The sequence below is a fragment of the Castor canadensis genome, chromosome 13 (genome assembly GCF_047511655.1).
Source record: "Castor canadensis chromosome 13, mCasCan1.hap1v2, whole genome shotgun sequence".
Classification (NCBI taxonomy): domain Eukaryota; kingdom Metazoa; phylum Chordata; class Mammalia; order Rodentia; family Castoridae; genus Castor; species Castor canadensis.
The window spans coordinates 26,799,694-26,817,264 of NC_133398.1; positions in this window are offsets into that span (position 1 = coordinate 26,799,694).

Genomic DNA, 17,571 nt, shown 5'->3' on the forward strand with positions numbered 1-17,571 from the left:
AGATAGACAGAAAGTTGGGGCCAGGTGTGTTGGGTACTGGGGTAGAGATGTACAATAGCCTCATTGATTCTTTTCTCTATTATTCTCTTCATTTACTTTTCTTTTCTCTATCTTTATTCTTTAAGGCTTTACTTCTTTTCAATTCTTTAAAACCTTGCTTGTAAAAGTCTTCTTTTCTATTCTTTAAAGTCTCTTTCCTTAGAATTGCTCTATCCCATGTTTTCTCTTAGTTTTTCTTTAGCATAATCTCTCTTAAAGTCTTTGCCCTCAGACTTGCACTGTCCCATGCTCTCTCTTTAGCTTTCTTAAAGCCTTGCCACTCAAACTTGCACTACCCCATGTTCTCTTTAGCTTTTCTTTAGCTTAGCTTTCCTAAAGCCTATGTATAAAGTTCTCGGTGCAGACTTGCACTGTCCCATGTTCTCCTGTTAGCTTTAGCAATTTCCCTTTCAGCAATTCTCCCTTTGGCAGTTCATTTTCCCTCTTCAGCAATCTCCCTCCAGCACTTTCCCTTCAGCCAAAAACCCTTTCAGCAATCTGCCCCTTTCCAAAAACCTCCCTTCATCCAAAAACCCTCCTTTCATTCAAATAGCCTCGAGTCCACCTTCAGTGAGTCTTTTATACCCAGTGATAAACAAGGAGGCAGAGCAACATTTCTCAGGGAGGGGCGTGACATTGTAATAAGAGGAATCTGCATTAAACAACTTAGGAAAAGCAGCTGAGCTTCATCTCCCCTTCTAGTTCTCTTCTGCAACTGGGGCTGTGCCAAATCTCAGCCTACAGATTATTTGACAGAAAACATTTTAGGAAAAGCAGCTGCTCTGCATCTTACCTAGCCTTATTCTGTGGTTGGGGCTGTGCTAAACTCAGCCTACAGAACACTGAGTACAACTGTGCTTCTCCTACTCTGCTTTCCACAAAATCACACCTGATTCCAGGTGTGAGCCACCGGCATCTGGCATGAGTGTGCTTTTTATTTTAGATAAAATGTTTTTGTTGTGTTGGGTAGGGGCATTTGGGAAATCACATGTATATATGCTGGGCAATGGAATAGATCGAATGTGTACTGTTTTCTTCTTCTGGTAGTGGAATACTTCTTTCCTCTAGGGAATCATCTCTTTGGTTCTTGTGGTTTGATGGCAATAAGTCTACCTTCACCTTTGCCCCCTTGAGCATAGGACTTTTTAATACTGCACAGAGTTGGTAGTGTTAAGTGGAATAATGTAATAAGGCACTAAAACAATGCTAAACACATAATGCTGAGTTACAAGTCTCACGGCTTCTCATCGATGCTGTTTCTACAATTGGAACCTGGAACTTAATGGTAAGAGAAATATAAGATTCGGAGATCCCTCTTTCTGTGACCTTGTGGTGCAAAGGTGGTTCACCTGACTCGAGATCCCTCTTTCTAATTCACCTACTTCTTGGCCCCTTTTACTTCCTGGGCCAGAATGCCCTGGTAAATGTTCTAAACCAGATTTTTAAATTCTGGTGTGGGGAAGGGGAGAAGGCAGAGAGTTAAGTGCAATCTATTCACACTCTGGTCTTTTCATTGCTGCCATAAGGTTCTCCATCCTTCCTCTGTGCCTTTGCTTACTCTGTGTCCCCACTTACATGGTCCTTCCTGTTCTTTCCTCTATTTAGAGCTTTTTTTTTTTTATGGTACTGGGATTTGAACTCTGGGCCTCACACTTGCTAAGCAGGTGCCTTGCTACTTGAGCCACTTGAGTTTTAACTGCAAACCCAACTCAATCTCTCCCTCCTCGTTGACCTGCACCTCACTTTGTCATGGCATATGTGCCAATTTTTTTCTCTTTCAAATCTGTAGAATCAGAATCAGCAAACTATAATCCATGGGGGAAAAATCCCACCGTCTCAGTCTGTTTTTGTAAATAAATAAAGTTTTATTGGAATACAGCCTTGCCATTCATTTACATACTACCTGTGGCTGCATTCGGGCTATAACTGCAGAGTTGAACAATTACAGCAAAGATTCCATGATCCATAATGCCTAAAAATATTTACTATCTGGTCCTGCACAGAGAAAGTCTGCCAACCCTTGCTGTGGAAGGTTGGCATTTCTCAGGAGTTTCTTAGAAATGCATAATCTCAGGCCTACCTCAGACCTCTAGAATCAGGCTCAGTATTTAACAGCTCCCAGTGATTCCTACACGCACTGAAGTTTGAGAAGTACTTCTCTGAAGTTCACTTAGGACAAGCAAACTTGACTCAGACTCATTCACTACTCCATGCAGAATATATGTGCAGGGCTCAGTTATCTCCAGCTGACTGGAAGAGATCTCATGCCCTTGATAATGCTTCTTGAAGTATGGTCCCCATACCCTGTAGCATCCAGATCACCTTAGAACTTGTTAGGAAAAAAATGCCAATCTTAGAACCCATTTCAGACCAAGTTAGAAACTCCAGCGGGGATCAGTCATTTGTACTTGAATGAGCACTCCAGGTGATTCAAATTCAGGTCAAGTACAGTCTCCAAATCCCAAGATTCTATTCAATTTGGTCTAGGGCAAGGAATTATCACTGGTGTATATATATATATATATATATATATATATATACACACACACACTTTTAGTCCTCTATGTAATTCTAATTTGTAGCCAGGATTGTTGAGAACCTCAGTTTTAGATCCTCTAATCCAAAGTATTTGTTGAGCGCTCTCTATGCCAGGCAATGAGCTAGGTCCAGGGTATGGAGATTTATCCACAGGTAAATCTCCTGTACATTTACATCTGTATTTACACAGATAAGACAAAGCCCCTGTTTCTGAACCAATCATTAGCCAATGAGGGAATAGTATATAAATCCATAAATCCCATATAGGCTAATGTCTGCTCTAACAGTAGTAGCCTTCCTTTGAGGTAAGGAAGGGGGTGGCTAACTCACTGGAGAGTTCAGATAGGATTCCAGAAGGAGGAAATAATAGATATTAGAGTTAAACCAATAGTGTGTAGAAATTTCTAAGGCCATTTCAGATAGGAAATATCATGTACAAAATCACGGGGGCAGAAAGCAGGACCACATGAAATTTCTCAATCAGGAAATTCCAAGAAGTTTGATGTAAATGAAATGTGAAAAATGAATTAGCATTGGAATCTGAACCTGGAAAGGCAACCCCAGGATGTTTCCTATCTTATGGGAAAAGCCCTAAAAAAATTGTGGACTTAAACTAGCATTTAGTGCAGCAAGCATTTGTGCCAAGATTGGTCAGGATCTCGCCTCATCTCACTGCCTAGTGGGAGTGGCCAGGTGCAAACAGTGCTCCAGCCAAAGGAGAAGAACCAGTTACTAGAGTTCCCAAGGGCCTCAGCATAAGCACAGGGTCCCCATTGTCTGTGAAAGTAAAGCAGAGGTCATGGATGTGACCAGAGACAGTTTTACATCCACGGACACACCTGGCCTGAGAAGATGCATCTGCTCCATCCTCCCAGGAATACACACTACTCTCAATCCTGCTCATGCTAAGAGCCTTCCTCCTCAGTGCACTGGAACTCCAGACAGATGAGGCTGCAGGTTGCACCATCTCCTGGCCAGGAGCTGCTGTGCCATCACAGGGCTGCCCACTTTCCTCCCCTTCCTCCAGGCTAAGCTGGAACACTTTGCACTTTTCTTCTCTGACTCTTTCAAAGCAAGTCATTTTTCCCCCTTGGGAAGGATGCCCATTGTTCCTTTGACATTAAAGATAGGCCCTCACTGTTTTCTCTTAAGGCAGCAATTGCTGAAGTTAAGCAGCATTATGGGGACTTGTCAGAAGGATACAACATTATACAAAGGAAAGATGTGAAATAAAAATTGCTTGCTTCCCCCTTCCCAACTTCACCTGCATACAGATTTCAAGCCATTTTATTCTGCCCAGGCATAGCAGGGGTTGGAGGTAAGGGGTAGGGAGGGAGAGATGGAGTTTGTGTTCCTCTGCTGAGTGTCTTTCCAGCTACCAGGGAAGTGAGTTGGGACTGGGACCTGGGAGTGGACCGTGTGAGGACAAAGGAGGGAAAGTAGGGGCACAGAGAAACTAAAGAGGAAAATCTTTCTCAGTTTGGTTTTAACTGGTATTTCTTAGGAATGGTGCCTTCAGACTCTCAGAGCTGTAAAATGATTGCAGATGATTGGTTTTGAAGAGCAAAAGATCTTCTCTTTCCCACGGTGAATTCACAATTATTTCTCAGTGACTTTTACTCAGGATGACATATCTACTGATATGTGGGCCTCTCTAAACCTGAGCAGAGGGTTCGGATATTGCTTGCCAAAGGAACAATTTTTTATTTTTATTCAAGAATTTGATTGGACTATGTACTCTGGCCCCCATTCTGTCACTCACTAAATGTGTAAGTTGGGGTGAATTACTCAATATCTCCATGACTTTGTTTCCCCATCTATAAAATGGGAGCAACTAGTAGATTTTCTTTACAGTTTTTTTTTTTTTTTTTGCGGAACTGGAGATTGAACTCAGGGCTTCATGTCTGCAAAACAGGGGCTGTACTGCTTGAGCCACATCTCCAATCCATTTTGTGCTGGTTATTTTGAAGATAGAATCTCGTGAACTATTTGGACTGGTTGGCCTCAAACCTCAATCCTCCTGATCTCAGCCTCCCAAGTAGCTAAGATTGCAGGAATGAGCCACTGGTGACTGGCTCTTATAGGGTTTGTTGTATGGGTTAAAATACAATGCCATAAATAATATGATGTTTCATAATCTAGGTTCTCAATTAATGTTTGGATACATTGTTATTTTCATTATTATCAGTCCTTAGACATTTATTTATTTTAAGACAGTCTCACTATATAGCCCAGGCTGGCCTCCAACTCCTCATCTTCTTGCCTTCACCTTCTAAGTGCTAGGTTTACAGCTGTGCACAGCAACACCTGACTTTTTTTTTTTGTGGTACTGGGGTTTGAACTCAGGGTGTCATGCTTGCTAGGCAGGTCCTCTACCACTTGAGACACTCTGCAAACCCTTTCTTGTGCTGAATTAACAAAAGCCTGGGTTGGCTTGGAACTGCAATTCTCCTGATCTCTGCCTCCTGAGAAGCTAGGATTACAGGCATGAGCCACTGGTGCTCAGCCAACACCTACCTTTTTAATAGACATTTGTTAATTATAATGGGCCCTGGAGAGAGAAGAGGAATATGACAGGAAATTTTATGTGATCTGCTGGAGAGACAGAGCAAGCCATGGTGGATCACAGTGGGGGAAAAAGCTAGGAAAGGGATGAGCACAGGTTGCTGGGACAATGAGGGAAGGCACCTACCCACATCCAGTGAGCAGAGAGGAGATGGCAGCTCAGGCTGACCTGAAGGACGAACAACACTGAATATGGAAAGAATATAAAGTGCAGAAGACAGAACACATGCAAAGATGTCACAGGACCTGACACCTTCCCAGAGCTGTGCACAGGCACCTGGAGCACAGACAGGGCTGCTCAATGGGGCTGCAATGTCAAGTCTGGCTCCAGGTAGTGCTTCAGGAAGGAGATAAAAGCTTCAGAGTTTATTCTGAAGGCAGAAGGGAAAACTTAATGGTGTTCAACTTACAGGTGGTGTAAGTTGATTGACAGGCTCCCAGGAGGAGAGTAGGTTGGTTGGAGAAGAGTCTGGCCAGGAAGACTTTGCAGGTCTTCCTGCAAGGTGCTGAAGGAAGAAGAGCTAGGACAGTGGCCATCTGGAGACTTAGAAGCTAGAATCTCTTGAGTTTGGTAAGAACCAAAAACAGGGGATTGGGGATGCACATCCACATCTGCCACGAGTTTTCTGCCTTAAGTGATACGTAACTGCTCCTTCATAAAGAAGAGGCTCCAAGAGGAGCTGGTGAGCTGGTGGGCTCCATGATGGACATATCGCACAAGAATTGCCTAGTGAACATGATCGAGAGTCATCTGGGCCTCAGTCCACCTGGGGCTTCAGAGCTCTGTGTAGGCAATGTGTCCCATCAACAATGGCAGAACAATGGAAGCCATGGGTGAAGGAAGTCTCCCAGGGCAAGTAAAATGGTGAAAGAAGGTAGCTGAACACAAAGTTCTGGTGGCAACAAGATTAAAAAGATAAAATGAGGCAAAAAAGTCAATTAGAAGACAATTGGGAGACCAGAGTGATGAAGAAAAACTGGGAAAAAGAGAGGTTATGGAGAGGCTTTGGGGAGGGAGAAGCCAAGGGTGTTAGAGACCACTGAGACTCCAGGATTTACAGAGAAGGGAGGTTATGTGCTATGGAATCAAAGAAGTCACCATTGTGGAGAGAACAGAAAGAGAAGATGGAGGATGGATCCTATAAAGCTGGATTCACATTGGAGAACATGGCAATTGTCTGGGCACAGGAAGACTACAGAGCACATTATCAACCCAGCCATGCAGACCCTTCCCAGTTCTGCTGATCTAAACTCTTCAGAGGGGAGGAGAAATTTGGGAGTCTATATTTTGAAAAGTCCTCCCAGTGAGATCAAGTGGACTTTGACAGAGTTACTGGGCTTGGCATTAGGAGCCCCGGGGATCTAAATCCAGCTGTAGCCCTGTGAGTTGGAGACCTCATGAGCAGGACATGGGTTTGACTCCAGATTTACTCCTTGCTGTCTTTGTGCTGGGGGCAAGTCTGGCCTTCTCATCTACAGGACAAGCAGAGTAGTAGCCACCTGAGAGGTCTTGTCAGTGCTGGTGAGAAAATGCACACTTGAAAGCACTTCTTGTAGCTCTTGGTAAGGTTGTGTTTAGCTACATGACCTAGGGTGAATTTCACAACTTTCTGATCATGCCTGCAGCATCCCCAACACAGTAGGTACTCAATGAATGTTATCTGTGGGTCTTTGTGCAGGAGTTGACACTCACAGACTGTCCCCAGTGAGGAAGGCTGTCTGCAGGTGCAGCTGGAGTCTGCTCTCTCTTCCCTCAGGTACTAGTGGATTTGAATGCTTAGGGTCCTGAGATTTCCTCAACCCACTCCAGTGGGGTAGGTGGTTCTGGTCATAGGCTCTGTGGAGGCACTGGTCAGGGTTTGGGGCCAGCTGCTGACTTCCATCCCTAGCCTGGGGACTTTCAAAGTGACTGTGGCACCTTCCAGACTACAAGGTGATCCTGGTTTCTAGGGAGATGGGTAGCCCAAGGGCAAAGTTCTCTATGTGTTGAAGCCCTCAGGAAGCAGGAGGAAAAGGCTGAGAATTGAGATGCTTACACCACAGGAAAAGAGCTTAGGCATTTGACTGCCAAGATCTGCCCCTGGCTTTTGCATAGCTAAGGCCTCAGAGGTAGACAGATTTGCAGCTCATTTTACCCAGGCATAGTGGGAAAGAAGAAGGAGACAGAAGGAAGGAAGGAGACAGTAAGAAGTGCCAGGGTCTACCTTACCCTTTTTTTGGTGGGGTGGGCAGCACTGGGGTTTGAAGTCAGGGCCTCATTGCTTATTTGGCAGGCACACTTACCACTTGAGCCACTCTGCCAGACCTTGTTTTGTGATCTTTTTTTCTTTCTTTTTTTTTTTTTTTTTTTGTGATAGGGTTTTGGGAACTATTTGTCTAAGGGCTGACTTTGAACCTCCATCCTCCTGATCTCTGCCTCCTGAGTAGCTAGGATTACAGGCGTGAGCCACCAGCACCCAGACTGCCTTCTGCCTTTGAATTGCTCTGGGGGCACACAGTCTCCAGGTCACCATTCCTATACTGTACCATATTCTTCTGCTGTTCTGGTTGGGCTGAAGTTGGAGGATGTGCCCCTTCGCAGCTGAGATACAAGTGACAATATGACAATAAAATGCATTCACTGTGCACTTGAACCTTCACAACTCATTTTCCCCTAGGCTGGGCCATTGGAATGTTGTAACTGCACGGTGCTGTCCATTTTATAGATGTGGAAACAGCAGCTTTGAGAGACTTACCCAAGCTTCAGTATTGGTAGGTGGCAGGGCGTGGATTCAAATCCAAAGACATCTGGCTCCAAAGTCAATGCTCTTCCCACTAGTACTAAGGGCTGCTTTCAAAATGGTAGCACTGCACTGGGAAACAAGGGAGTTGACTTCTTTGCAAGACTTGGCTCCAGCCTAGCTGTATGGCCTGTGACAAGTCACTTTAATGATTGAATTAGCAACTCTGGAAAACATGGAGCTTGGGCCAGAGAATCTCAATGGCCCCTTCCAACTTGCCTGATCTGGGCCACCATCTGTGCCAGAGTTAACACCTTCCAAAGACAGTGTCTAGACTGTACCCTGACCCCAAGGGAACATCCCCTGTTAGAGAGGCCTTTACTGCTACCTGAAAGCCAAGATGAAACATCTGAGTCAAAGGAGTATGACTGAGGGAGGAGAAAGTCTGCAGACACCAATGGTCACCAGCAGGGCAGAGCCGTCCTCCTCGCAAGGTCCCTGCTTCTGCTTGGGGCCCAATTGCTCCTTCTAGCATTGCTCCCAGATTCTCTTGGCCCCTCCTGGGACCTTCTTCTGTGGCATCTACAGAAGGTCTTATGCTGGGTAGATGTCTCCTACTCCTCCGATTTGCTTGTCTCCCGGGGGTCTTTGCAAAAGCAGGTGCTCAGCCCTGCTGTGGAATGCAGAGGTAACAAATTACTCATCTCTCCGTGGCTTTCTGTACATCAGAGCTCTGCTGAGTGCAGTCTTCAGTTTCCAGAGGGATTTATTCTTTTTCTCCTGGGCATTATTTTTCCCTTGGAAGGCCAGTTTTGGTTTCTGCAGTTTACAGTGACAGAAAATACAAAAGAAGACTAGGTGTTGGTGGCTCATGCCTATAATTCTAGCTACTCAGGAGGCAGAGATCAGGAGACGGCAATTTGAGGCCAGCCCAGGCAACAAAAGAGAGACCTTATCTCAAAAATACCCAATATGCACACACACAAAAATGGGCTGGTGGAGTGGCTCAAGTGGTACAGTGCCTGCCTAGCAAGCAAGAGAATGTGAGGCCCTGAGTTCAAATCCCAGTACAACAAAAAGAAAATACAAAAGAAAGTTTTAAAAATGAATGGCTCCTCCACTCCTCCACTCCTCCTTTCTCACTTAGTCAAGCTCTTGGTTGGGCAGAATAGAGGCTAATCTGCTAATACTCTGAATGACCTCGGTTTTGCCCTGTTCTGTCAAACAGAAGAAAGGCTGGGTGCATACCTTAGCCAAGAAGTCTCTTCCTTTTTGGTTCCTTTGACCTTTTGACTCAATATGCAGATTAAAAAGAGGGGCTTCAGAAACAAAGTCTCTGTAGCACCACTTGGATTATTCTGGAATTAGGCCACTGCTGTCAGTTTTATTTGGTAATCCCAGTTGGGTCTCCAAATTATACCTGTAATTTGGTGCACTCTGTGTGTTGCAGTCTGTCAGAGAAATCCTATAATTATTTTTTAAGTGACAAAGTTTCAAGGAATAGCTAAATAAATGTAGCTAAATTTAGAGCTCTGTCTCTGTACAATGGAATGTGGCAGGAGGTAGAGATGATTCGTGGCTGGAGGAAGGAGAATTTTGTTACTATCCAAAAGGTGGCAGCAAAAATTACCTCAATTAACTGAACAAGAAGCTGGGCTTCCTCTGCCAGCTCACCCAGGAGCCCTGGCACGTACCTTTTCCCTTTTCTGCCAGAATTCCAGGCCTCCCTCACCAAGCTGTCCCTGGCTCCATCTGCTGCTCCTGTCTGAGGCTGATCCCCGTGCCCTCGTCACCTCCTACCTCCTCCCTGAGAGGCTCCAGCTCAGCATTCCAGAAGGAGCAGGTCAGGAGTTCACACAGCAAAGAAATCTCAGCACAGATCCAGGCTTAATAGAGGCAAGGCCCGTCTGCCTTGTCCAAACTCCATGGAAAATGGGAAAGACTTTCTGCAAACCCAAGACAGTAAGATCTTGGGAGAAACGTGACACAGTCCTCATGGAGCTTTTCACCCATACTTACTAATATTGAGGAGATACTCTGTGCAAGATGTTTGTAAATGACTTAAGTAAGTGGATGGGTTAATTAATCAAAGATTTATTTAGCTTTTCCTAGGTGCAACACACCCATCTAGGTTCTGGTATGTAGCAGGAACAAAAGAGAAGTCTTCACCTGCAGGTCACTAACATCCTAATGAGGGTAAGATAACCAAGAAGATGAAAGGGGTGGATATGTGCCTGGTTAGATGGGAAGATTGGGAGGCATGCTAAGGAGGAAAATGGCACAGAATAAAGAGTCTAAGTGACAGAAGAGGCTGTCCCAGGGTTGGGGGTGGTAGTGGCCAGGGCCAGCCTGGATGAGGAAAGCACATCTGACTCAGGACCTAAAGGAGAAGAAGCAGCCCTGAGCCATGGGGGATGTGGTAGGAAGAAGTGCAAAGCCCCTTTGGTGGGAGATGTTCAGTGGGCTGTTGCAGACATGGAGTGAATGCTTCAGGTCCCTGCTTGAGAGGGTCAAGAGTAATTGGCAAAGAAGGCTATTCATAAAAAATGATTACCATTCTGAGTCCATTGTGGTTGTTTAGGGAAGGGATGAGACAGCTATGTGTGTGTCTAGCCTATCAGCTAAGATTGATTTTCACATTTCTAAATGATTGGAAAAAAAAATCAAAGGAAGATTATTTTGTGATACATGAAAACTATATGAAATTCAAATTTTAGAGGCCATAAATAAAGTTTTATTGTAACAAAGCTATGTTCATTTATTTATACATTTTCCATGGCTCCCTTTGTGCTATAATGGTAGAGTTCAGTAGTTAGGATAGAGAGCATATGTCCTACAAAGCCTAAAATATTTAGGATTTGGCCCTTGGCAGAGATATTCACCAATGCCTGCAATAGGCAATATGGGCAGTGCTTGGGCTTTGACATTGGGGTCAGAACCCCCTGATTCCTGGCTTTGTGAGGCCACCACTTGGTGGTTATATGACTTGGGCAAATGGACTATCACTTTGAGGCTGTCCCTCATTTCTAGGATAGAAGACAACAGTATCTACTTTTTTAGGATAGTTGTGAAATTTGAATAAAATAAAGAGTATGTAGCACGTAACAAGTGCTTGATTTTATAGCCATTATAGTGATTATATATAGCAAAGTGTGAAGGTAGGAAGGACTTAAGAGATGTTATGGACTGAGAGAGTTTGTAGCCCCTGAAAATTTATATGTTGAAGAACTAACCCCGAATGTGATGATATTCGGAGTTAATAAGATTTAGATGAGATCATGAGGGTAGAGCCCTCATTTTAAAAGGGTTCTCTCTCTCTCTCTCTTTCTCTCTCTCTTCCCTTCCCTCCTTTCTTCCTTCCCTCCCTCTCCACCGTGTGAGGACACAGAGAGAAGGCAGCCATCTACAAACAAGAAAGAGGGCCCTGACCAGAACCTGATCATTCTGGCACCCTGATCTTGAACTTCCAGCCTCTGGGACTGTGAGAAATAAATGTTGGTTAAATACCCAGTGTATGCTAATTTGTTATGGCAGCCTGAACTGACAAGGAAGAAGCAACTGTCTTGATCTGAGGAAGTCAGAAAAGTGATCACTGTGCTGACTTAGGATAAACAGAATTTCCCCAAGGTGGAGGGGAAAGACAGGGATAACATGCACAAAAGCAGTGGTGGTGCAACCAAGCAAGTGGTGGTTGTGACGGAGATGATGCTCATTCTGCAGCACTGTCAGAACAGTCAGCAATGGAGGCTGGAGACGTGGGTAGGATCAGAATAGCGGAGATGGAAGACAGCTGACAAGAGTACCTTCTGTATTTATGGCCCTACCACCATGAATGTACTTGATCTTGGAAGCTAAGGCAGGTCCATCCTGGTTAGTACTTGGATGGGAGACAAGAATGCCTTTGGTTGGTTATTTTGTGGCTACAGGTCAGTGAGTAGTTCCTGAACTCCTTTTCTGTAATCAGAAGATTGACAATCATGGAGATATACAATGGTGAATAAAAAAGATGTAACTCTGATGTCAGGGTGAAACGACTATTATGAGAAATAAGGAAAATTTTTAAAGAAGAAGGAGCATAAGTTGCTCAAAGGAAGAAGTATAATCTGGTCTAGTAAAGTCCTTTTTTGGGAGGGGTGGGGGGAACTGGGGTTTGAACTCACAGCTTTGTGCTTCAAAGTGGGTGCTCTACTACTTGAGCCACACCTCCAGTCCATTTTGCTCTGGTTATTTTGGAAATGAGGTCTCTTGAACTATTTGCCTGGGCTGGCCTGGAATGGTGATCAGCCTCTCAAGCAGCTAGGATTATAGGCATGAGCCACTGGCACCTGGCTTAATGACTTTTTACTATGCACATTGGAAAGTGTTTCTGAAGGGTTTTAAATATGAAAGTGATATTATCAGACTTGAGTTTAAAAGAATGGCTCTGGCTCCTGTGGAACGGTGGGAGCTTGAGTGGAATAGGCTGTTGCTGTAGTTCATGGAAGACAGAGCTATTAGTCTAAGTAGTTTAGACCAAGAAAGTGACTATGGAAGTGAAGGAGTCAACTAACTGAGAAAACAGAGTAGAAAGAGGAATTCATAGGGCTCAGTAGTTGGTGTAGAGCCTGAAGGAAAACATACAGAGGATGGGCACGGATGGATCTGTGATACTGTGTAGATGGTGATGCCATGCACTACTGAGACGGAGAAGGAAAGAGGACACAGGTGGAGGGGAGTGACAAAGAGTGGGGGTCATGAGTTCAGGATGGGGAGCATTGAACTGGAGATGCCTGGGGGGAAAATCCAAGTTGGTGTGTCTTGAGGTGTTTGGCTATCCGGTCTAAATAAAGTTTAGGGGCAAGATCTGAGCTGGAGCTGAAAGTCAGGGAGTCGTTAATCAATGGATGGTAACGGACACCCTGGAGTTGTTGGAGCCACTGGGGGACAGTGCCCACATGCTGTCCCCTAGCTGTGGGATTAAATGCTACATGATAGTCTGCCTTTTGTAAACACACACGCACGCACGCACGCACGCACGCACGCATGCACACTTCAGTCCCTGATGACTGGAGTGGCATGTGTCTGGCTCTGATTGTGCACACAGTTTTACAGGAAGTTGCCAACACAATGAACCATCTGAAGCCTCTAATGAAGCAATTATAGCATGTGGAAGGAACAATCAATCAACTGTAAACTCAGTGGTGAGAATTATACAGAGATAGAGGCTAGATAACAGGCTTGCTGTGGCTAAGTCAAAGGGAGTAACTTGATTCCTTATTGTAAATGAAGTGTACATACTATGGGAAACACCGTGCCACCCTCCAACACACACACAAAGAAAAGAATGCCTCTCAGAGATGCCACTACCCACCAATCAGTGCTGCACTCAAAAGTGTTGTGTTGAAATCACAAGGAGAATGTCCACAGTTGGGAATCATGCTTCATAAAGACATTTTGGCACAGTGGGGCCTCCCCGATTCAGTACCCCACACTTCTCATTTGGTTCTTGAATCTAAGGCTGCCGTGCTCAGTGAGGTGTCCAATCCATGGCACTAAGAATCACATCATGATTTCCCTTGCTCTGTGGAAGTTCTGTGCATGCAATACCTCTAATCTCCTAACAAGCCTGCAGAATAGGTATTATTAGGCTTAATTTATAATGAGAAAAAAGAGACACAAAGTCTAAATAATCCGTGGAATGTCACAGAGCTCAGATGAAGCAGAACTCAGTCAACCCAGATCTAACTTCCAGTGTATCTGTTCCCTTTCCACACGACCTGCCACCTTCCAGTCTGTGTCTGAACACCTTGAGTTGGCCTTTCCTCTGTTCAACCTGTTCCCTTGATCTCTGGGCTAGTATGAGATTCTAACTGATATCTCCACCCATTGTCCTAAGCTCACCCTCAGATCACTCATATGGGATTTAAATCATTTGAAGAGTAACCAGGCCTTTTCTGCGGTGAACACTTTCAGTTTCTCCAGCCTTGTCCCATGTGACACCCTAACGGTTACTCTCTCTTCCCCCACAACTTCCTCACCAGGAGCTCACTTCAGTTTTGGGCTGAAAGGGCCCAAAACTCATTTCCCCAGAACCAGAAGGTAATACTCAGAAGTGGATTTTGGAACTAGAGAATTGGAGAATTTGAGAGACAGAGCAATGAGTATGGTGTAAAAGAAGCATTCAGATCCTGGTTCTAACCCTTACTAACTGTAGGCAATGTGCACAAACTCCCCATTTCTTAATCTAAAAAGGTGGGGATGACCATAGTTACAGCAGGGTTGTTCTGAAAACAGTTGGATAAGATATATAGGTACCCATGATAATGCTGGATGCAGGGAAATTACACAATAAATGGATGATATTATTTTTATTGCTGTTATGGAGGATGGGAGCTTCTGTCCTTCACTGATTTCTGCTTGCTTTGTGCAGGAAGAGGCATGAGGTTCACACATGGGTTAAACAGAGGTGTGTTAACATCCTAACAATCATGCATGTATGTAAGTTTCCCTTCCTCCCAAAAAACCACCCAAGCCATAATGTGTATGTTGCATATTTATCATTCATTGACTCTTCATTTGTCAGGGAAAAGCATTATCCCAACAGCAGGTGCGGCGTTTGTCTCAGAAAAGGAATTCCCAAGCTGGGTGACAGTGGCTTGGCCTGTAATCCTAGCAACTTGGAAGGTAGAGGTCTGGAGGATGGCAGTTCAAGGCTAATCTGGGCAAAGAAGTTTGTGAGTTGTGATCTCAACCAATACCCAGGTGTGGTGGCATGTGCCTGACATCCCAGTTACCAGGAAGGTTGAAGATTGAGATAGGGAGGGTAGAGGTTCCAAGCCAGCCAGGGAAAAGAGGTTCACGAGACCCCATCTCAATGGAAAAAACTGGTGTGGTGGTGTGCACTGTCATTCTAGCAACAGGGGGAAGCCTGAAATAGGAGAATTGAGGTCCAGTCCAGCCTGAGCAAAAAAAGCAAGATCCTACCTCAAAAATTACCAGAGTAAAAAAGGGATGGGGGTGTGACTCAAGTGGTAGAATATCTGCCTAGCAAGTACAAAGCTCTGAGTTCAAACCTCAGGGCCACAACCAAAAAAAAAAAAGAGAGGGAGAAAAACAAAAAGAATTTCCAAATGTTGGGAAAAACAATTAGATTAATTGTTTAGTCCTTTTTCAAGAAGCTTACAATCACAGAAAGTCAAAGGTATAGGGTTAAGTTAAAAAAAAATAATAAAAGCAGTTTTCACAGGGCCATTGTGATGGTTCACAGGTATGAAGGTTTTGGACTATCTGCTTTGATGAGGGAAGAAAGTTGAGGGCTGGAGTCATGGCTCAAGTAGTAGAGTGCTTGCCTAGCAAGTGTGTAACACACATACATACACACAAACAAATAAGAATAAAGAATGTTGAGATACCTTTGAGATGTGACTAGTTGGCTCTTCCTTAAAGCAGAGGTTCTCAAATCTGCATGTGTCAGAGTCTCCTGGACCATACAACAAAAATGCAGTTGTGTTCAGTATTTCACCATTCCCAAAGAATGTCTTGCTCTTTAAGGTATCTTTCTGTCTGGAGCACCTAGCCCTCCTATATGTGAGAGACCTTGGCTCAAATGCTATTTGATCAGAACCACTTTATGTGGTTCCTGTGTTAGTCAGGACTATGTTTGAAATCAAAAGCAAACTATCCTAGACAAAAGAGTACTTTTTGTTGTTGTTTTGTTTTTGTGAGGCTGGGGATTGAACCCAGGACTTCGTGTGGGCTAGGCAAGCACTCTTACCACTTGAGGCATGACTCCAGCACAATAAGAAGGTATTAAAAAGAAATTTATTGGTGCACATCACTAAAAGTTCCAAGAATCCTTTAGTTTATAATGCCATATGGAAACTCTTTTTCTTTCTCATATGCAATATACATAAACATATGTATATGTGTGTATATATATAGTGCTTATGCATCTATACATATACACGCTCATGTTTCAGCATATTAATTTTGCTCTCCTTCCAATATTTCTGATTATTTTCCATTCTGGGAACAGAAGAGACTTAGGCTTCCCAAAGTCCTTATGATGGGATTATGGGTGCATCCATGGCTTCAGTGGAGGGAGAAACCCTCTCTTTCTCATTTCCCTAATATCTACTCACATGGAGAGACCATCTTTGACCATTCTTTTTTTTTTGTAATATCTGTCTTTTGTGTCCATCACTGATCCATAGATGGCTAGGTGTCACCACATGGCTTTCCTCCTGTCAACAGAGAAACCCTGTAATGTGTGTGTGGGTGGGGGGAGGAGGAGCCTCCTGAAACTTCAACAATGGAGGGAGACAGTTTTCAAACAGAATAAGGGAAGAGGCATGGAAATACAGAATACAGACAGGGATGGTGCAACAATTCTCTGTATACCCTTCTATTATGCTGTTCATCGCATTTATTATGTTTTGTTTGTAGATCTGACCTCCTCCCCCACCTTCTATCCAAGACAGTGAATTTTCAGACTGCAGAAACAATATCACAGATAAAACATTGGGAGATCCCTCTGTGTCCCCTGTACCCAGCACAGGGACTCAGTCATTGTAGAGCAAATAAACAAATAAAAGAGGATCTGTAAAAGAATGCAGGGCCACAATGAAGCAGTTCATTTCATTTCTTCTGCCACTGGGAGATCAAACATGAAACAGTGGAGTATATTGACATAAAACCTTCCCAGATAGACTAAAAGCTGTTTAATTTTCATTCTCTGTAGAATTCCCTTTAACAAATGCAACCAAACACCTGGGAATGCGAGGCCTGCCACTGCATCATCTATTTGATTTCAAACTGGAAGCCCATGACAGGTTCCCTTGCTTGCAATTAGCCAGGTGGAGCACAGACGAGTTAATAATTCCAAAAGCTCATCCTGATGCCTACACTGTCCCCAGGTCCAGACGAAGGTGTTCTTCTCTTTAATCCTCTGTGGCAGGACAGATGGCACTTACAACCCAACCTAGCACCTGGGAAATGTTTTCCATGCCACCAATTAAGATGCATTTCCTCCACTGTGCCCCTCACTTGCAGCTTCAGGACATGGGTAACCTCTCCAGAAGTATGTTGTATCTGAAGGCACTCTTGTTCACGGGGGCCAGGGCTTCAGATCCAAACAGTGTTGCTGCAGAGGAAGAAAGGGAGCATTGCAGCTGAACTGGAAACCTTTGGACATGCTGATGGAGCTCCCAGCAAGAACACAAGACCCTACCTGAAAATTAAGTAAAGCAAAGCAAAAAAAAAAAAAAAGAGCACTGGAGGTGTGGCTCAAGTGGTACACCTGCCTGACAAGCATGGGGCCCTGAGTTCAACCCTACCACCACCACCGGAAAACAAAACAAAACAAACAAACAAACAAACCCCAAACACACAAAACTATGAAAATGCTGTAAGTAAAAGCACTGAATGAGTATAGAAAGGGGAGGGCTTACTAATTTAGAGGGAGGGCAATGTGTGCTAGTCTATACTTGCACCAAAGTAGTAGCACATTTTATAGTGCAATATGGCTTGAACATTTCCACATTTTGGCCTCATTTTAATCCCTACTAATTTTGTGTAGAAATTACTCTTCCCTATTTATAGTATAGAGAATTAAGGCTCAGATAGACTAAGAGATTTTCTCAAAATGACAAAAAAACAGAAGAGCAGGGCTCAACATTAGGTGAAATTGGATTTCAGAGTTTATTTTGAACTGATTCTGAATGAAGCAGTG